Below are 23,186 nucleotides of genomic sequence, written 5' to 3'. Positions count from 1 at the left end.
ATGCTGGAATTGTGGATGTGGTTCGATGTACTAAAAAATGTTGGTTTGAATACGGTTACGCAGGCTACCCCCCAAAGTATAAAATGTAAAAAAAGGGGGAGTGTAAGTATTCACTTGGAAAAGGGGCGATGAGATAGATGAATCGGTCTTTAAGTGGGCAAACTGGAAGGTTCGGTTTTAACAAGCCAGTCCGGAAATAAACGAGTCAGGGTTTAGAGATGTTTCGAAAGATAATTAATAAATAAATGAAAGTAAAAATACTAAACTTTATAGTTAAACGAGTTTTCAGTTTAATCGATCTAACACTTGATATTAGATCGAATTCGGTTCCGACTTATCCATCATGTGAAAATAAAAATAAATAAAACGTATATAAATCAGTTTCTAAATGAAACGCATGTCTTAACCGAGTACAGTTGAGTGTAAATGTCTAAGCGAGTGGAGGTTTTCGTCGGCCCGGAACTTTATATTGTATCAAATCCAATCCTGATAAGTCTATGATGATAAAATATATGTGATAACTCTCAAGGATTAAAATCTACACAAACTTGGTACTTTTATCAAATAAAACTCCAAGTGTTAGTCTTAAGAGACTATTCAGTTTTGTTGGTCCAAGACTTGTTATGAGACCAAATTCAGTTACAACATACCTTTATCATGGAAAATAAGTTTAAAACAGAACTTGAATGAGTTCATGGGTTTTAAGTGAGTAAGACCAACTTAAACGTTAAAACAGGTTTAGGTGGGTGTCCGGTTTAGTCGTTCGGGTTTCGATAAAATAACAAACCGACAACCGTCATTACGTAATGTAACATCCCAAAACTTTCAGGCCAGTTTTGTCAAATTTAAAAAGTTATATGACAAAAATGAAAAATCTAATATTTCAAATCATCGCCTTACGCGACGGCCAGGAATAAGTCCACTGCGATACACAATGAAGTCTAACAAAAATCAAGAAAATGGTGGTGCCATTCTATGCGACAGCCTTATCCATTGAGTCATAGTGATGCGCGATGACTAGGTTAAGTAACCGGAGACACGTGTTAACACTTGGCACAACGTGGCAGGTCACGTATCACCATGTGGTAGCACGCAGAGATGACGAGTCATCGCGCTACGCAATGGCCACTCAAACAGGTCGTCGCGAAACGCAATGGGTTTCAAAATATTCCTATAAAATGGGGGCACAACATGAACCCATGTTACATACCACAAATTCCAAACATACTCCACACACACACACACACACACACACCTTACGTCGGGAAGCGTGCTCGATTTCCGAGCCTCGAATTTTCGACGATTTAAGCTCTAGTATGCGTAGGGATGGCAAAAATCCCCGAATCCGACGGGGAAACCCGAAAACCGGCTTATTTCGGGTCGGGTCGGGTTTTGTTTTTTCGGTTTCGGGTCGGGTTTCGGAGACTGTTTCGGGGATTGTTTCGGGTTCGGGTTCGGGTTCGGGTTTGGGTACCCCCGCCCCGACCCGCCCCGATATAATATATATAAATATAAATAAAAATAATATATATATACATATATTAAAAACCTAAACCTAACAATCTCAAATCTAAACCTAACAATCGCCGTCTCACTGTCTCAGTACCTAAACCTAAGTTGTGAACAATCTCAAATCTCTATCTCTCTGCTTAATCGCCGTGCACCACCAATCCACCACCAATCCACCGTCTCAGGAAAAAGAGAGCAATCTGCAGCACCAATCCACCACCAATCCACCGTCTCAGGTTACACTGCAGCACCATCAATCTGCAGCACCAGTGCGCCACCGCCATTCCGCCCCCGATTCACTCAATCGCCGTCTGCACCACCATCACCATCCACTCAATCGCCCCGTCTGCACCACCGGACCACCCTCCTCCTCCTCGTTCTCATCCTACCACTCTACCAGGCTACCACCTGTAATGTAAGATCCCTAATTCTCTTATTATTATTATTATTATTATTATTATTATTATTATAAAAACAACTTTCGTGGACGGTGGACTAGCTTGTCTTTAATTACCAACAAGAGTAGAAGCTTGTGATATGGGGTAAAAAAAAAGATATCTTTACTGTGAGAAGCTTGTGATATGGGGTCGGTTTCGGGTTTTCGGGTTCGGGGACGGGGCGGGTCGGGGGGTACAAAAAACCAAACGGGGAATCCCCGAATTAAACCCGACGGGTAATGGGGCGGGTACGGGGATGGTTTTTGGTTTCGGGTTCGGGTTCGGGTTAAGCAAAACCCGCTCCAAACCCGCCCCGTTGCCATTCCTATCGACATAGAGTAGAAGTGTTGCTCGTTCAACCTTAGGCGTTCAACCACCAAATGCCCGTGTAGGGTATGGGTTCCGCTTAAGTATTTTATTATTCTAGATTAGACCCTAGTGATGAGTATAATCTAAACCTTGATCAAATATAAGTGTAACATAAGTTTTACATATACAAAGGTTATCGTCAAAATAATGTTTTTTCATGACTAAATAACATAATGTTTACATACAATGATTATAGTCAATTTGATGTTTCTTCTTAAATATACGTTTCTTCGTGAAGCATGAAGAAACGCAGCAAGCAATTGGTAAATAAACAGAAAGATTAAAGGTCTATATGTTTTATAAAAATAAATGATTTATCAAGGTTAAAACTATCAAAAACCAGACTAAAGGTCTGTAGCTGGATCAAGAGACAATCTGGGTATTTATGTAAACATATTTTATTATAGTTTAAGCATTATTCATTAACAAATGTTTACAAACGAGATCACCACATCATATATAATAGACAATCACAGGTGAATACGTTAAACCTTTACAAGCAGTCAAACAAATTTTATTTTATAAGATGAACGGTTGTTTGTTTTAAAATGTCAGTCAAACATTTATGAGATTCATGATCTCTAAGTAATTTTCTGAATTAATAAGTAAAAAAGTGTATTAGTTGTATATCCTATTTTTAATTTTTTTTATAACTATTACTAATTTAATATATATATATATATATATATATATATATATATATATATACTAAAAGGCAAAAGTTTGGTGTGAATGGGATATACTATTAGATTATCTTATTACACCTTATATTCTACTCTCTATCGTCAATGGGTGTATGTCATGTGACACTTGTTTTTTGTTTTTGTTTTTATTTCTTATGTGTATAAATTTAAAAGCTTTGTACATATGAATTTATTGCATATAAATTATTATGTTTTTTTAACATGTAAACTTATTTGACCTTCATTATTATTATGATTATTATTATATATATATTGTTTTAAATTAATTCAAATTTGGTTGAGTTGCGAGTTAACATGTCGTAACGTGTGTGTATGTGTGACTCAACGTTTTTATATTTGATCTTTGTTCGGTTTAAGAGTCCCGTCACAGCGTGCTTGACTTTTTATAAGCTTTCGGATATTATGTTATTGGAATCGATCTGCCCAATACACATGTTAGAGTTGATGTGGCTAGTACGTTATTATCCAAGTCGGGTCATGCCCAATAACAAGCTAGACAAACACCACGATATTTATTTAAGATATGATCTAACATATAAATATCAACACTTAGAATATTTGGAAATTGGGTTTCTAAATATTTGCACTTGTGTAATTGATAAATTATATGGATAATTTATGTTATGAGAGATTTTGTATTTTGCACATACGATGTTATTTAAGATGGTTAAATAACGATATGCAAGACTTACTGCATTTTGCATATACCATGTTATTTAAGTTGGTTAAATAACAATATGCAAGACTTACCGCATTTTGCATATACCATGTTATTTAAGTTGGTTAAATAACAATATGCAATGCATACCGGATTTTGCATGTTATGTTATGATATAACATAAGTAAATAAATTGATTACTTGAGTTTTAAAATTAGGTGGGAACCCATGTGATCTGCCACTTTTCCCCACTCTCTCTACTCACTTAATTGTTTTTATTTATTTCCAAGACATGCACAAGATTCAATTGGTAGATTTGTGTGGTGCATTAGTTACTCACAACTCTCTCTCTCTCTCACACACACACACACACACACACACACGCACACACAAGTTGTAAGTAAACTCTCTTCTTCCTCTCTCTAATTTCGGCTAAGATAGGAACAACAAGAAGGAGATTTCAAGTGTAATTCCTAGCATAACAAGGTGTTTGTTGGAAGCTTGAAGGGTATACAAGCTTGAGGTTCTTCTATCTTGAAGACTAGCCATTCATATATTCATCTTCTTCATTTTCTCTTGAACTTTTGAAGGTTGTATGCTAAGAACACCCTATGGTTGTTTATATTGGTAAGCATGCAAATTCGTATATGGATCCAGAGCTTGGGTTTTGCATATAAAATCGGTTTTATATTCATCTAATTAACAAGATTTAAAACTTATTTATCCGCTGTGTTTTTCATATAAATAGGTTTATATGACTTTGTTAATCTTGTTAAAACCCAACAATAGCATCAAGAGCCGCTTATACGGATACATGCCTCAATAGATCTAACAATTTTCGGATTTTATGGTGTGGTTCACCATATGGCCGAAAGTTTTTGGGCTTTTGGTTTCCCCTTGGTTTTTCAAGATTATACTTTAAATGCATGTGGTAATCTTGAAGAATTAAGTCATTTGGATGATTGATTATTTTGTTTGGACAAAAACCCAAAGTTTTCGGTTTGATTAACGTTGGCCAAAAACTTTAAGGGTTAAAGGGGGAACCATTTTGGATTTACACAGTTTGCATATTCGGATATGCATTTGCATGTTCATAAATTAGCCATAACCTTGTGTTTGGATGTGTGTTTATGTTGTGATTTTTTCAATTATTCAATATGATTGTAATATTCATTTATTTGGGTTTGTAATCTATTTATTAATTTCAACTGGTTTGTAATAATAAGTAGATTAGTTGTATTTCTTTTAATATAGAAACATGTATTAGGATATATATTTTTTTTTGTAAAAGAAGATGCAACAAAGTTACGGTTTTGGTTTTGGGCCTTAATGGACCTCATAGTCCAGGATGAGATTTTAGCCCAATGGCCAAAACCCAAACATGGAGGCCCAAGAAAGCTAGGAGCTAAAGTTGGAGCCCAAAGAAAGTCCAAATAAAGTGGAAGAGTCACAATACAAGGTGGACACTTGAAGCATTTGGATGCGGGGTCAAGTGGGAGTTCACCGACACATGCCTTGTGTCATTCTCGTCCCTTAGAGAGACCTTTTGGCACACTTTTTTCGGTCAACAAGTGTAGCCAAGTTTAGGTGACTATGGTTATGAACCTCTGGTTGTTTTATTTATGCATGTTTGGTTGTTTTATGTTTTGCATATGGATTGTTAACTTAAAATCAACAACTTGCATAAAATCAGTTCCTTAGAAATCATTAGGTAATTAAATTGGTTTTATTAAAGGTTAATGATTTCACAATAAAATGGGATTTTTTTAAAGGAACTTTGAAAATTGGTTTTCAAAAAAAGTACCATGCATTTGAATGTATGCAAATGCAGGTATGCAAATTGTTTTCCAATCTAGAATTTAGAAAACATAAATCCCTTTTATGAACAAGTTTTAACACCATCCTTTTTTACAACACTCGAATCACTTGGGAAATCGATGTGGGATAAAGGTCACCTAACCACATTGGAGGAAACTTGTGTGTTTGAGGTGGGTTTGCCATATTTGTGGGATAAAAGTCACCTACCAACATTGCACTTGTATGCACAAATTCACATGTGTGTGTAAGTAGGACGACTTGATTTGGAAACCATGTGAATAGGGTCACCAAAGCATGGCGTACAAAGGTGTTGATGGGATCAAACATGCCAACTAAACATATGATGTTTAACCGATCCCATAAATCTAGAAGTTGCAAAGGGTTGCAATCGTCAAGCGTTGACTACCTTGTTAATTCAATAGTAGGATAAAGATCACCTAACTACTATGTGAATGTAACCTTGGGTTCTAGATTTTAATCATTAATTGTCTTGAAGACGTAAAAGGGTATTAATGATTAAAATTGATTAATGATATCAAAAATACTAAAATTAGGCTTTGTTAAATGTTGATAGCCATAATCAACAATTCACCTAACGCAATTATCCCACCCGTGCATAACCTATCACTAAGAGCCATACTCGATAAGGATCATCTTAATTACAACAATTTTATGGATTTGTATCGAAACTTGAGAATTGTTCTCAAGCAAGAAAAGAAATACTATATATTAGACGATCCTATTTCCGACGAACCAAACATTGACGATGTAGATGCCTATAACGATTAGTTAAAATACACTAAGGATTGGGTGAAAGTTTATTGTATCATGTTGGGAACTATGATTCCCGAAATTCAAAAGGATTTTGAAAATCATGGGGAATATGACATGATCACCCAGCTAAAGGAAATGTTCCTTAATCAAGCTAGGGTGGAACGCTTCGAAACGGTTCGAGGCATGTCATATGGAAGAAACCCAATCGGTGAAGAGGCATCACCCGGAACCTAAAGCAAAGTTTGCTAAAGGTAAGGGACACGTCAAGGGTAAGTTCAAAGGGAAGGCAAAAGCGCAACCACCCAAACCAAAGGAAAAGAAGCAAAAGGTTAGCTTAGACGGCCCATGCTTTGGTTGTGGCGAGATAGGACATCGGAAAAGGGATTGTCCAACCTTTCTCAAAAAGTTGAAATACAAGAGGAATGCGGGGAAAACCTCGGGTGCAACTTTCATGATCCATATTGATCTTAATGTTATTTCTTGTAACACATAGGTATTGGACACCAGATGTGGAACTCATATTTGCAATTTGTTGCAAGAGTACAAAAGAAATAAACATTTAAAGAAAGGAGATACAAGTCTCTTCATGGGCAACAGAGCAAAAGTTGTTGTCGAAGCCCAAGGAGACTGCATTTTAAAGCTTCCAAATGGTTTGGAAGTTTTTTTGAAAAACATTTTGTATGCTCCTAGTTCGACTAGGAACATTATCTCTGTTTCTCTTTTGAGACAATATGGTTATGATTGCAAATTTGTGGACAATGGAATTTGTGCTTTCATGAATAATGTCTTTTATTTTAAAGCAATTCCGTTTAATGGCATTTGTGAATTAGTTCATGATAACACATCCTTTGATAACAAGTTGTACCAATCAAGCACCAAGAAACTCAAAGTGAATTTGATTAAAACTTATCTTTGGCATTGTCTCCTTGGTCACATAAACAAAGATCGCATACATACACTTCAAAAGAATGGTCTTTTGAAATCAAATGATGATTCATTTGATAAGTGTGAATCTTGTTTACAAGGAAAGATGACCAAGGAACCCTTTAGTGGAACTAATGAAATGGCAAAAGACTTATTAGGTATCATACATTCAGATGTATGTGGTCCTTTTAAGGCAATGACAAGGAATGGTGAAAGATACTCCATTACCTTTATCGATGATTATAGTCATTATGGGTATGTGTACTTGTTAAAACACAAAGATGAAGCCTTTGAAATGTTCAAAGTCTTCCAAAATGAAGTAGAAAATCAACTCAATAAAACCATTAAAGTACTTTGATCGAATAGAGGAGGTGAATACCTTAATGATGCTTTTCAAGATCATCTTAGGAGTTGCGGGATTGTCTCACAACTCACTCCACCAAGAACACCACAATATAACGGTGTGTCCGAAAGGAGAAATCGAACTGTATTGGATATGATTCAATCTGTGATGGCTAGAAGCACATTGCCTCTATCATTTTGGGGTTTCGCATTGATCTCCGTGGCCCATATTCTTAATATGGCCCCAACCAAGAAAATGGACAAGACACCTTTTGAAATATGGCATGGAAGGGTTCCATCATTATCATATTTAAAGGTATGGGGTTGTGAGGCTTATGTTAAGCACAACACCTAAAACAAACTTGAGAGACGATCCACTAAGTGTATCTTTGTAGGATATCCCAAAGACTCTATGGGATATTATTTCTACAACCCAACCGAGCAAAAGGTGTTTATTGCTCGAAAGGCCACGTTCTTGGAAACTAAGTTTCTTATGGAAGGGGCTAGTAGAACGGTGGAACTCGAGGAGGATTGAGAACCACAAGCCGATACACGTTTGGTTGATACTAGCAATCAACAAGAAGGTTGTTGAGAATGATCAAATGGTTGATCAAAACACACAAAGCGTTCACAAATCTGGTAGAATTAGTAATCCACTCGAAGATATGGATTTTTCATGGATGGATGCTATGTGGTAGATTTGGATGAACCCACCACATACCATGATGCAATGTCACAATCCGATTGTGACAAATGTCTTGAATCCATGAACGTTGAGATGCAATCCATGCATGGCAACCAAGTATGAGATTTGGTTGTACCACCTCTTAACTCAAAGCCGGTTGGAAGTAAGTGGGTTTTCAAGAAGAAAACCGATATGCATGGAAACTTGGATACTTATAAAGCAAGACTTGTAGCAAAAGGTTTTACTCAAACTCAAGGGGTTGATTATGATGAGACATTTCGCCGGTAGCAATGCTGAAGTCTATTAGGATATTATTGCCATAACCGCATATTATGACTATGTGATTTGGAAAATGGATGTCAAAACCGCTTTTCTAAATGGACATATTGAGGAAGATGTCTATATGGTTCAGCCCGAAGGTTTTGTTGTTTCACAACATCCTAATAAAGTATGCAAGTTAAAGAAATCATTCTTTAGATTGAAACAAGCATCAAGAAGTTGGAATCACCGTTTTGATGAAGAGGTTAAGAAATTTGGATTCATTAAGAACGCTGATGAGGCTCGTGTGTATAAGAAAGCTAGTGGGAGCATCATTACTTTCTTAGTATTGTATGTTGATGCCATACTACTATTTGGAAATGACATTCCAACCATGGAATGTGTAAAAGCCTGGACTGGGAGTTGTTTTTCCATCAAGGATCTTGGTGAAGCCGCCTATATTTTAGGAATAAAGATCTATAGGGATAGATTAAGACGGTTAATAGGTTTAAACCAAAGTGCATACATAGATAAAATCTTGAAAATGCTCAAGATGGAGAACGCTAAGAAAGGTTTAGTACCTATTCAAAGATGAACAATATTGAGTAGGTCTCAATGTCCAAGCTCAAGGGATGAGCAAGACAAAATGAAAGGAATCCCATATGCATCTGCAATAGGATCTATCATGTATGCAATGATATGCACTAGACCAGATGTCTCATGTGCTTTGAGCATGACAAGTATATTCCAACAAAATCCAGGAAGTAGCCAATGGAGGCTATTAAGAACATAATGAAATACCTTAGAAGGACTAAGGATATGTTTCTAATATATGACTCTGGTGAGGAGGAACTCGTTGTAAAGGGTTACACGGATGCGAGTTTCCAAACCGATCGAAATGATTCTCGATCACAATCGGGATATGTTTTCGTTATGAATGGTGGGGCAGTCTCTTGGAAGAGTGTAAAACAATATGTGGTAGCATTGTCCACCACTAAATCGGAATACAACGCCGCCTCATTGGCAGCTCAAGAAGATGTGTGGATAAGGAAGTTCATTGCCGATTTAGGGATAGTACGTACCAATCAGGACCCTCTAGAGATCTTTTGTGACAACGAGGGTACGATTGCTCAAATCAAGGAACCCCGTGCACATCAAAAGATGAGGCACATTGAGCGGAGATTCAACTACATATGGGATGAAGTTGAAAAAGGAAATATATGTATTCATAAAGTTCACACTGATCAAAACAATGCGGATCCACTCACGAAGCTCCTTGAAAGGTCGAAGCATGAGGGTCATACTTGCGCCTTAGGACTTCGATATTCTTGTGATTGGATTTGATATATTTTGTATTTGGATATCGAAACAATTGTTATTTTGACTCATTCATATGATTATGGTTTATGATTATGACATTTTGAGTTATGTTCCATTTTAAGATGCTTAAATCTATAAATAAGTTAATTATTCTAAATGTCCATAGTCGTTCATATTTGTGGGAACAAATATGAAGGTAAGACTATTATGAACTTGGATTGGTGGATATTCATAAGGCATGAATATAGAGCAAGGGTTTACTGCCATGGTTCATATATATTTATGGGATATAAATATTGGACTGACCCGCCCTCAAATGTTACTGCATGGAATCCTTGTGATTGATGGTCATAAGTAAATTTGAGTAAATGCGAATATCATAGTATCCTCCGACCTAAGATACATATTGGGTCTTGATATTTACCAAATATTATGCTTTGACTTAGTTCTTCGCTGCTCTGAAACATGACGGTACATAAGGCTAAGATCAGGTATGGTATGAGGTGATTGTGAGAGACGTATGTAGTCAAAAAGGGATTTGTCCCTCTTATTCGTTGAGAATAAGATGTCTAAGGCCTGCTAAGTTAAATTAACAGAGAATGATCACTTTGTGTCTCTGGATTTGACATGCATATGGTTGTTTATATTGGTAAGCATGCAAATTCGTATATGGATCCCGGGCTTGGGTTTTTGATATACATCTATTTATACATCTCGAATCCCGTGTAAAGTTGTGTTTCTTTAATGTTTTGAGTTTGGTTTAGTTCGTGTTTCGTTTATCTTTTATTAATTTAGGTTTTTGAGTCAAGTATTGTATAGTTATCGTGTTTTATATCGTTTGGTGTCTTGAACGTTAAATCTAATTCTTTCTATCATCTCATAAGAAGTTTAAGTTCGTTTTGCTCATTAATGATTACATGATTATTCCACTTGGTGTTTTGATTTGTTTGCATGTACATGGTGGTTTGAAAGTCAAGGAAAAGAAGGTCCAGAAGGTTCTAAGCGTTACTTGGAGTTCAAGAAAGATATCTAGCGAGTTTAAGTAACAAATAACAAGAAAATTTGGTGGTTTCTCCCTGGCACACGCAACGCCGCGCGGCCAGGGTGCCCAGACCTGGTCGCGCGGCGCCTAGGTTTTCTGGGCTGCCGTTTTTTGCAAGTCCAAGACCGTTTTTCGCTTATATATACTATTGCAAACCTAGACGAGATGAGACTCTTTGGGCAGCCGATTTTGAGAGAGAAAGAGCAAGTTTGTGAAGGTTTTGAAGCTAGGAATCATTAGAGATCAAGGAGCTTTCATTCAATCGACCAAGAAAGGAGTCTTAAGGGTTTTATCGCTCTACTTTCTTCGTTCTTGTTATTTATCATGAATCTCTTTTGTTTTCTTTGTTTGGGGTTGTTTTTAATAATGATTCTAGGCTAGACTTCATGTCTACCTAGGTTTGATGAACATGTTTGATGCTTGATTCTTGATTTGGACTAATGTTTTGATTATGTTTCGTTTTATTAATAGTAAAAGACTTGATTTTGCTTTCATGATGCATATGAGTATTTGGTACCTTGATTGATTATTAACTATTGCTTCACATAGATCTTATATCTCTTGATTGTGTTCTTTAGATTTAGGGTTTATATTTAATCATTACTTGGTGTTTTGATTATTGTGATTGAATGGGCCCATTAGATCATAGAAGCTTGTTGATAGTTGGTTAGGGTTTTGAATGTTCTGCTGAATTCCAATAGCTGTAAGGTGAGGAGTTGTTCATGTGTCTTGGTCAATCGCATGCTAGGATAGATTAGTGACAATATTCTTGCTTATTCTGTTGATCCTTGTTCATGATGTTGTGTTTAGCTTATCAATTTATCTAGGGCTTAGTGTTTCATAAGATTGTTTGCTTTAGATACTATTAATTAACCCTAATTGATAACTGTAAGGAAATCAATATAACTGATTGCTTAATAATCTAATAATTATTCTTTAGGATTTTACTTGATGCGATTGAGGGTCCTTTAGGGTTTGTTAGATGAATACCTTTAGAAATCAGTTTCCATATCATGTTATTTGTCCATTGGTTGATGATTGTTGATACATGGGATTCTTACCTAGGTAGATTTCTTCTCTGATTGGTTTCGATCTTGTGTTTTATTGCTTATTTCAAGTTTACTTGTTTATTTACTTTCTTAGTTTAATATTTGTTTAAAAAACCCCCTTAAAACATTAATACTAAATAGTCGTGTCGTAAGTTGAGTCTGATTAGTTAATTAACGTAATTCATAGAGTCCTGTGGGTTCGATATTCCGGACTTACTTAGCTTTAGTACAATTGATCGGTTCACTTGCCGGTGTTTTGTGTAGTGGAATCTTAGGTCTAGTTTTTATTACTTGTCTAAATTAGTTAATATTTAATTGACTGTTTTGAGCACATCAGTTTTGCATATAAAATCGGTTTTATATTCATCTAACTAACAAGATTTAAAACTTATTTATCCGCTGCGTTTTTCATATAAATGAGTTTATATGACTTTGTTAATCTTGTTAAAGCCCAACATATGTGTCTTTTCTTTAAACACAGAAGATTTTGTTTATTTTAGTTAAACTTTCGAATCACCAAAATTTTTCGCATTTCAATGCGTGAAATTTGTATTTATTGTTTAACGGCTTCGTTCCTGGTGCGAAGCGTGGGTTTTTAATACTAGTTAACATTAAATAAAGTTAGAAAACAGTGTATTATTGTCTCAAAATTGTTTATTTTTTTTAAATCAAAATTCTTTATTTTTTAAATTTTTATTCCAATATTAATTCGTTTGTTATAAACCATTTACGAATTTAACCAAATCTCAAAATAACACCTACATAGTACATATTTGAGGCTACACATAATAGAATTTCCACATGCTCAATTCGTAGTACCACATAGGGCTGTTCAAAAAGCTCACGGCTAGAAACTCGCTCGAAATCGGCTCGATTGTAAACGAGCCGAGCCTAGCTCGACTCGATTTTTAAACGAGCCGAGCCTGAGCTAGCCCCGGCTCGACTCGAGCTTGCTCGATTGGCTCGCTTGATTGGCTCGCTTGATTGGCTCGAACTATTTTATTTTAATTTATTATATATATATACATACATGCATATAAATATATAATTATCGAGCTCAATTATTTTAACACATGGGTTTTCCTTTAATCCAGTCCAATTTCCTTTCTTATACTCCATAGTCCATATTCATAATTCCATATACTGAGTAACTGAGAGATGAACTTCATAGTTCACACACTCAATAATTAGTATATGTTCCATTTTCCACCCTAACCCTAGACGCTCATATTCACCTCCGCCATCGTCCGCCGCTCATCCTCCTCCATCGGCTACCGATTCTCTGCTTAATTTTGTATTAGACGTATTTATTTAGTTTGTATTTGGTTGGTGTTGATCTCAACGTTATATTTATTTAGTTTAACTTGATGGTTGCATATAATTGTTATTATTACAGGTAAACTCGAGCCAAATCGAGCCGAGTCGAGACGGCTCGATTTAAAACCGAGCCTAGCTTGAGCTCATATTTTTAGCTTGATTAAGAGCTCGAGCTCGAGCCGAGCTTGAGCTTGCCTTGGCTCGGGCTCGGCTCGGCTCGTGAACAGGCCTAGTACCACATACACAGTACATGTATGAACATACATAGAGCAAAATAAAATATTTTTATTTCCACATTAAACTACATATAACACACGACAAATCATGATAATAACCTAGATAATATATGAATATGTGTAAGCAATACATGAAACTTGTATTTCATGCATTTAAAGAAATATGAATGAAGATATTGGTATTTGATTAAATTGATAATTTATCAACAATTTAGGATCGTAAGAAAAAACATTTTGAAAAGAGCCTCCAGTTTTAAATCCGCTTTAGCCCCCCTAAAACATGTGAGTCGTCCCTAACACACCTAGGGTGTGTTTGGCAAAGGGCTTTTAGGAGCTTTTTAGGGGCTTTAAGCTACAAGCTTTTAGAAAAAGCTCATATCTAATAAAAAGTATTGTTTGGTAAAGGGAGCTTAAAGCTTTTAGAGGATGAGAAAAAGCTCTAAATTGAAACGCTACTATAGGTAGCGTTTGAGAAAAAGCTAGCTACAAGCTTTTACATTTGAATTTACAAGTTTGGTACTTGAACTTATATCAATTTTTGTTAATTTATATAATAGTTACACATTTAAACCTTATTCAAAACTAACTACACCATGACTTTTTTAGGAGCCATAACTTTTTCACACATTAATAATTTTTTAAACAAATTACATCATAAAAACAAGCATTTTATTCTCTTTAATTTGAGTATGATATTGCTATACTTCTTTAACCTTAAAAAATTAACATACTACGTGATTATCGGTTAGGATCGGTAAAAAGTCGAGTAAGATGAGCTCGAGTCATGTGTAAGACCAAATTAGGAGTCGAGTCAGATGAACTTAAGTCATGTGTAAAACCAAATTATGGTCAGAATGAGTCGATACAAAAATGGTTAAATTAGTTTGATTCGTGTCGGTACGCTTTTGAGTCGAAGGGGGTCAGGTCAGAACATATTTCAGATTAAAACAGTGCATGTTCAGAAATGGATTCATATCAAAATATGTTGGTTTAAAAAATTATTTATTTGAAAATTACTGTATATTTCAGCTTTGTTTCTTGATTTTCGACATCATTTACAAGCTTACTGCTTTTCCATGAATTACACGTCTACATTTATGTTATGTATGCACTGTCATCAGGTGAATCATGTACCAACACTGATTATGCGGTTGATGTTAGGTTGTGCGCCCATTCCGCCGCACCACGCGGGCACCCAACTAGTTTTATTAAAAGCTTTTGCTACTCTGCAAAACACTTAAATATTTAAAAGCTACAGCTAACAACTAACAGCTTCTAGCTTTCAGCTTCCAGCTTTCAGCTTCCAGCTTACAGCTTCCAGCTACCAGCTAGTTTTGCCAAATATACTCCTAAACAAACACATCAATTAGATTCAAAATAGTAATTTATGTGTTTAGTTAAATTATAAAACAATAAAATATTATGCTAAATTATAGGATCACCGGTGAGAAAGACTTTGAAACAAACTCTTACCATGCAAATTGAAGATGCGAACAAATATCGAAGCCCACACTGTATGATATGATTTTCTGAGGAGAACATAAATGCACCTTGATTGAATGGTGATTAGCGAATTAGAACATGAGAAACAAATTAAATGTGTACGCATAGGGTGATAGTGAATTAAAATTTCACAAACCAGAATATCAAAACTCTGGTGACGAATCACGTGAGAGCTAACAGAACCCTAAAATGGATAATTCACATGGAACCATCTGATGAACGGAAATAATAGTTTGGAGCTATCATCATAGAAATTCTAAAAACGAACTTGTTAGGGCTAAAGAAACATACCCAAATGCAAGTAGAGGTGGTGACGATAAATGGATACAAACAAATTTTGGGGTGCGACGATTATGAAGATTAGGGTTTGTAGACCTTTGAAAAGGGAAATAGAGTTGCAAGCAAAAAAAGAAAAAAAAAACGGGTTAAGAGGTAAGACAAGTGGATCTCAGGATCCTCATGTTTGAAAATGTGAGTCAAAAGTTTAGGCAGGAAAACAAAGTCATCGAGGCTCAAGAATAATAGAAAATGATAGCAAGTGTCTCATATTATTTTGTTTATTAGAGATAGAGATAGAGATTTTATCGTAATTGCAAGAAAATACACCTATAAAATCGCAATCCTTAACGAAACAACAAATAAATAATCACAAGCATTGAAAACAAACCATATCAGCAATAATTTCATAAACATAGAAAGAAAGCATGTGCAGGGTACCTACCACTTAGATGATTTTCAATTATGAATAAGCGTATGAAGCTCCATCCAAAATGAAGAATCTTGTATAAACCGTAGAATCAAATATATAAAATCAAAATGGAAAAAAACAATAGAAAAAAGCATAAATAAATAAATAAATAAATAAATAAATAAATAACAAAAACAAAAACAGAACATGCTTCTCATCAAGTATATATAATGCAAAATTCCGACAAGATGATGTCAAGAAACCTTAAATTGTGTATTTGTATAATTATAGGTAAGAAGACCTAAACAAAAACCATGAAGTTGTGCCATCTAATGAATTAATAATGACAATTAAAGTTCATACATGTAAGAAGATAGTAGTATATATTTGTAAGATGTAATAAGATTGAAAGTGCACACGTACTGTTATTCAAAATATCGTTATTTTGCTATAGAGTCCGTACATTTTAGGTGACTTTATCTTTTGTATTAAAGACTTGTCTGTTTCTACAACAGATTAACAAAACCACATATAACCATGCAAAAAGATATACATTGTGACCATAAGACAAATTATCAATAATAAGATTAATGTGTACGACGACCATAAACCTACCATTACAATACGAATTAAGTTCGAATACATAGAACAAAGCACTCTAAATAAAGTACGGTTTCACCGATGAGCGTTTACACAAGTTATTTAACACAACATACTGATTAATTACTTCTACTAACATTACCTTGGACAACTAGCTAGTACGTACGGAATAAACTTATGGTAGAACTCAGCTTGTTCCCCACCACTGATTAGTGATATCTTTCGCAACTTTAGCAGCATCGCAAGCAGCCCCGAAGATTCCTTGTTGGGTAAACCCTGCTGTGTATAATCCATTTTCACATTTCCAGTTATTAGGAAACGAGGTTTTTGGCATTCCATCAACGGTGAAGAAGTCAGTTCCCTGCATAAAAATATATCCACATTTAAAACGCCAAATGAAACATATAACATTATTTGAAATACGTGAATAAAATGAATATAATAGTTTTTATATATGATGATAATTAAGAAATAAGTATTGATTAGTTTAGATTTTAATTTGAAAAAGATAATTATTATATGTGAATAAATACAATCATGGACATCTAGTTCACATACGAACATACACATAGTAAATTCGCACGAGATTATTCACATGTGAATGTGATTAACGTTTCACATGTGATTACTTAAATATTTACTTATTGTTTAATTTCTATATCTAAAGATTAAAATTAATTTCTTTAAACTTTTGTTGGTTTGTAATTTTACCTCTACACATATATATATACACTCGTATAGTACGTAGAATAATAGAAATAATTATATATTTCAAAATCATTAAAATATATACGTGGTTCTTAATTTCTTTTACAAAATAATATAGGCAAAACATATATAGGGGTGGACAGAGCGCTTATGGGAGGGAGACAGTGTCGCCTTCACACCAACAGGGACACCTTCTTGACTCCTCTCTCTCTCTCTCTAGATTAGTGGTAAAGATGGATTGATTGAGTTGAAAGATGGGCATTTCCATAGTTAAAAGATGGTCAAGGATTGGATGATGTGACATTGATATCAAAAAGATAGAGGTCGTGAAAAATTATTAGGGTTGGATGAACACTCCCACCATCTAAACGTATATGTTTAATTATCATGTTTTTCTATTTAAAACTGATTAATAATTAAAAGCATCCACTTATATGTATATGCTTCGAGGAAAAACTTAATAACTTCAATACTACGAAAAGTATGTTACTTTCTACACCCGAGGGATGATAATCATAATCTCTGTAGCTCGGTACATTGGACTTGGATAAACTATAAAGATATATAATTAACCAAGTGATGATGATATGACTTGCTTTTAAATAATTAGTTGACAAGCTATGTAAGTTTATTATTATGAGAGCACGTTTATTTTTTATTTTATTTTATTTTACTTTTTTTTGCAATCAGATAGTGGTATTAGGCTACTGAGCCGGTAGTGGAGTGATAAGAAAGATATTTGGTGTTTTATGTGATCGAAGTTCAATTCTTGTCCCCAACATTTAATTAGTTTTAGTGGCACGCCAGTATCAAGGTGATGAAAAGAGACTAGGTGAGTGATGAAGTTCACTAGTTGGATCCTTGAACTGAACGAGTTTTTCTAGCATGTCTTCGAGCGAGTGTTCGCGTACGTTAGCCCATTCATAGAAGGATCATTGTCGGGATTCTTACTCTTAGCGGAGAGTTTCCCTAGATTGAAAGATTGGTATATCTCGATGTGATGCTACTCATTTAAAGAATTCGTTGGTCGTTAAAAAACAAATAGTGGTCTTAGAGTTTATGTAATTTTCTTAATTAAAAGGAATTCAATAAACCATTTTATGTATAGTTAAATCATTTCTTGACCTCTTGAGAAAATGATGGCCTGGTCGTACACATGACATATGCTACTAGTATATTATTTGGAATATACATTAGGTGCATGACCTGGTCATCAGGATTCTCTTGACTAGAGATAGGTAAAGTCTTTCTTTTGTGCATACAAATTAAAGTCGTAAAAGTATTTATATATTCGGATTTGAAGTACCTCTATAGTAATATTAGTAATTGAATTATGCTTATACTCGAAACTTGCGTGAACCTACGATCGTGTATGCACTTTGACCTGTATATCCCACTTTAATCCATCAATCCGACTGATAATCACGTTGCACACGAATAACCACTTGTGTCTATCACATCTTGTTGATGTACTGACAAGGGCGAAGCTTCATTGAGGCCCGGATGGCCCCGCCTCCCCCTATTTTTTTGCGCACCAGTGTAAATTTACCCGTTTTCGGTTGAAATTTTTATATTTAGTGTAAGTTTAGCCTTTTTCGGCCTGAAATTTGAGCCCGCCCCCCTCGTTTGTGAAAGTTTGTATACATTTTGAGTTCGGCCCCCAAGGTGCCTCAGTCCAAGCTTCGCCACTGTGTACTGATACGATCCGAGTGCTGCCACCTCACCCAGTCACCCACGTAGCCCATGCCATGTTCCCAATTAATGCATGTTCTCAAATCATGTTCTCATGCAGCATATTATCCAGTGTTTTGTTTATTTAGTTTGCATTATGTATTTAAGTAGTTTATAGGTAATGGTTCGACTTAATAGGATAGTGGGTAGTTTCTTTTGTTTTGGTTTGTTGCCTAAAAGGCATGGAATTATGTTATTAAAGGAGAAGAAAACTGAAGTAAATTATGTCTTGTTCTCTCTATTTCTTTAGAGTCTAACCCACTCAAAGGGTCACTATCTTAGGAGATTAGTCATCTCAAATGGGCTTCTATCAATGGTGCTTTCATTCTCAGACCACATGCCTTCCTACCATGAAACACAACCTCTTAAACAAACCCCGTCTTCCTTTGTCGATGTCGTATCCGAAAAATCAGCTGCTATGAACGAGTTTTCCTCCACATTGGACGCCTTTGTCACCGCCCTTGCCGATGCCCAAGCCGCTCAGTTTAAGCAAACCAGCCTTTTTTTTCGTTCGACAAATCACTCCTCGCTACCCTTGCTAAATCAAAACACACACTTGAACCGTATACACCACCACAACGAACATTGTCGCCCTCAACGCCTGAACTACAAACCACCCCAAACAAGCACCACAAACAAGCAACACCACTCAAACCCTTGGCAAGAAGATGGTCGGCTGCCTCAACAACAAGTAAAACCATGCAACATGAACAAATTATGAATATTAAAGCAAGCAGAAGACGTGAGTGGCGACCATCATGGCGGCCTTTTGAGACCGTCCACCAACCCTTGAACAATGATGAAGAACCTATTTCCAACGAACAACGTGAATGGCGACCACCATGGCGCGTCGTTTAAACCGCACCGAACGCTATTGGAAGAGTCGAATGGCGACCACCATGGAAAACGATTCCGTTCTTAAGTACAAGGACATTTTTTAGGGTGGGAGATTGATACGATCCGAGTGCTGCTACCTCACCCAGTCACCCACGTAGTCCTTGCCATGTTCCCAATTCATGCATGTTCTCAACCCATGTTACATATTATCTGGTGTTTTGTTTATTTAGTTTGCATTATGTATTTAAGTTATAATTCAGTTTATAGGTAAAGGTTCAACTTAGTAGGATAGTGGGTAGTTTATTTTGTTTTAGTTTGTTGCCTATAAAAGGTATTTAAATTATGTTATTATAGGGGAAGAAAATTGAAGTAAATTATGTCTTGTTCTCTCTATTTTTTTGGAGTCTAACTCGCTCAAAGGGTCACTATCTTAGAGATTAGCCATCTCAAATCGGCTTCTATCATGTACCATTTTAGCAGATGAAATTGAGTGCACATTGAACGAAAATTATCTAGTGCTAAATATATTTGTGTATTTGGCTATTAGTATTTATATTTGATGATGAGTTTTAGAAGCTTCTAAATACTAACTCATAACTCATCTATACATATATACACAAAGACATTGGGTATGTGATAACCTGTCGATGAATGTAATGTAAGTACATTAGAGGTCTTTATAATTATATAAGATAAATCTTATTTTTGGGTAGTTAGTAAGATAAGTCATGCAAGTGGTTTTGTATAACATTATCAGCTAATCAACAGGTAGCATAATAGTTGCTATTTTATAGCTGCATGTGTTGATGACAACAACATACAATGATAGGTTACCTGCCCAATTTGTTAATTATATAGAAATTGTGTTAATCAATTTAAGTTGATCATGTTGGTGCTGTTTATATGCATGCTCTATGTTTTACTAGGTTGTTATAATGTTATCATCTAGATTTTGTTTTTTGTGTTATTAATTTAACAACTGATGTTAAAAACATAATGCAACGTACATTAAAAACCTATAATACTTCTAAACCTTAATTTATTAAACTTAATGCTTGGCCGAATTAGCAGTCTTGTCATTACAATATTCTTAGGTTTTCAGGTATCAATCGACACTACTCTATGCCAATGAACACTTCTCAACTTTGACATCATTCGCCATCTTAAACGTCAATTTTTTTTATGTCATTCTATATGCCCCACGGTCTTTTATATACATAACATAAACATCTATATAAAAGAATCCCCCCCCCCCCCTCTTCTTTTTTTTCTAAATATAAACCTTAGTAGATTTTTTTTAAAACAATTTATATTCATATGCACGTATTTATGACAAGTGTACTGTGATCTAACATTCATTATTTTTATACTATAATCAAAGGTTATATAATGTTTAGTTATGTTTTGTAATTGATTAATTATATAACATTTAATAATATTTGCATTAAATTATTAATTTTTATAACTATCTAACAAATTTATATAAATGTTTATAATATATTGAATAATTGATAGTTTGGTAATACAAGTACCTTAATTATAATATATTAATATAAAATATAGTATTTGAAAATTTTGACAAGGATATTTGTTTCTTAAAAAAAACAACTATATTTACTTAAAAATTCAAATATTTTTTTTGTATATTCTTTTAAGTGTGCTAATAAATAGAAGTCAAGCTAAGTAAGATTTCATATCAGTCCATGCATTTTACCTTGAGCCAAGAAGTCACGTTACTCTTGTAACCGGTTGCTAACACTATACAATCACACTCAAGCTCTTGACCATCCATGAACATGACTCCATTTTTGTTATTTCCCTCACTCCCTGTTCAATTACCTACAAACATATATAATTGATTAAATAAGATGCAGATAATATACAATCTTTTTAATACACAATTTGATAGAATATATACAGTGAATAGTTACCTTGATGTTACCGGTTTTGACTTTAGATAACGTTCCAACGTCAAGAACCGGGGCTTTTCCGGTGGTCAGTTTCAACTCAACGGGGCCAGTTTTTGGTCGTCGAAGACCAATCTTTTCGGTGTCTCCAACAATGTAGTTGGTTATAGACAAAATCACCTTGTCCACCAACTTAATAGGTAGCCACTTGAGGAGTGTCATGGCTAGTGCAAATGTTGAGAATCCAAACATATCTCTAGGCAGAACATGAACCTGAAAGTGGTGTAAGGAAACTGCAAATTACTAAATACTAATGCCAACAATAATAAAATAAATATTAATAATATATACATAACATATATATTGGTTATATATAAAACAAACTATTTAGACGTTTATACCGTTAAATGCATAGATGGATGAGAAAATAGCTGACAGGTTTATGAGATTATTCGCATCGCAGCCATCCTTATACCATTCGTGGTAAGGTGGCATGCGTATGTGAGGCGTGCAGTATTTAAGCTCTTTTATGCCCTGAATTATTTTTTTTCCCTCTCTCGTAATTAATATTTAATAGATATATATTTAGATTGTATACGAAAAAGTTGGATGTCGTAGTGTTGAGGGTAAAAAACTAAAAGCATGTTTGAGTCAAAATATACTTTGACACGTGCTGACTAGACCTGCATATTAGTAGAATGTGTTGTAGCATTGCGGACTGTATAAGAGTGTAAATATCAAATACCCAAACTTGTTCTTTATACTAGTCACCACCCTTAAAACAATAATCATAACCAAACACATAATAATAAATAACAACTTACAGAATTTCGAACCACCATAAAAGGAATTGAATCATGATTGCAAAGATCAAAGCAAATCTCCATACCAGAATTCCCACACCCAATAACCACAACCCTCTTATTTCTAAACTCATCTCCATTCTTATACTTACTTGCATGCACAAGCCGCCCCTCAAACATTTCAATCCCTGGAATCTTGGGCACCACTGCTTCTGCATTCTCCCGGTAGCCACCACCAACCACCTCGATTCATAGCGACCGTCTTGCGTTTTCACCCTCCAAACCCCGCGCTCAAACTCAAACTCACCGCTCTCCACGGTCTGGTTAAAAACTGGCTTGATATTAAAGTGTTCAGCATAAGATATTACATATGAAATAAACTGGTTTCTTGTAGGGTATTTAGGGTAACACTTAGGGTATCCTAACATTGGAAGCTCACATAATTGCTTAGGGATATGGAGTTTAACACAGTCATAGGTTTTGTGTTGCCATAAAGATGCAATGCAATCATTTCTCTCAAGAACAAGAGATGGGATGCCATTTTGTTTGAGGCATGCAGCCACTGCTAGACCAGATGGTCCACCTCCAACAATGATTGGTCCTACAACTTTAGTAAAAGTTTCATCTTCTCCAGTTGAACCCATCAAGATTCTTGAGATGATGAAAGGAAGATTCTTTGTGCAAGATACTAGCTAGCTAATGAATATTCTTTGTTTAAATAGGGCTGCATGTGTCATGTGTTAATAAATGTACACCCCTAGATGTAACACTTGGAGTTCACAAATGTGATGAATCAGAGAACTTGGTTTTCTGAGTTCTGGCCCCTTCAAGTCAGAAGATTTTATGACAGATACATTAGAATTGAGTGAAAGATAAGGAAAGGAGTTGTTTCTATTTCTCAGGGCTCTGTCTTCTTAGGGTTTTTGTTGCAAATGGAAGAGATTTGTTGGGAGAGGGAGAGGGGGGT

General features: G+C 35.2%; 1 pseudogene; it reads right to left on the bottom strand.

Moving 5' to 3' along the window:
* Positions 1-16,394: 16,394 nt before the first annotated feature.
* LOC143618007 (putative indole-3-pyruvate monooxygenase YUCCA4) lies at positions 16,395-22,863 on the bottom strand (annotated as a pseudogene).
* Positions 22,864-23,186: the final 323 nt, after the last annotated feature.

Source organism: Bidens hawaiensis, unplaced genomic scaffold (assembly GCF_021521415.1).
Source record: "Bidens hawaiensis isolate Kalapana, Puna unplaced genomic scaffold, B.hawaiensis_p1.1 tig00061475_1, whole genome shotgun sequence".
NCBI classification, from domain to species: domain Eukaryota; kingdom Viridiplantae; phylum Streptophyta; class Magnoliopsida; order Asterales; family Asteraceae; genus Bidens; species Bidens hawaiensis.
This window is presented reverse-complemented; position numbering and strand designations above follow the sequence as displayed.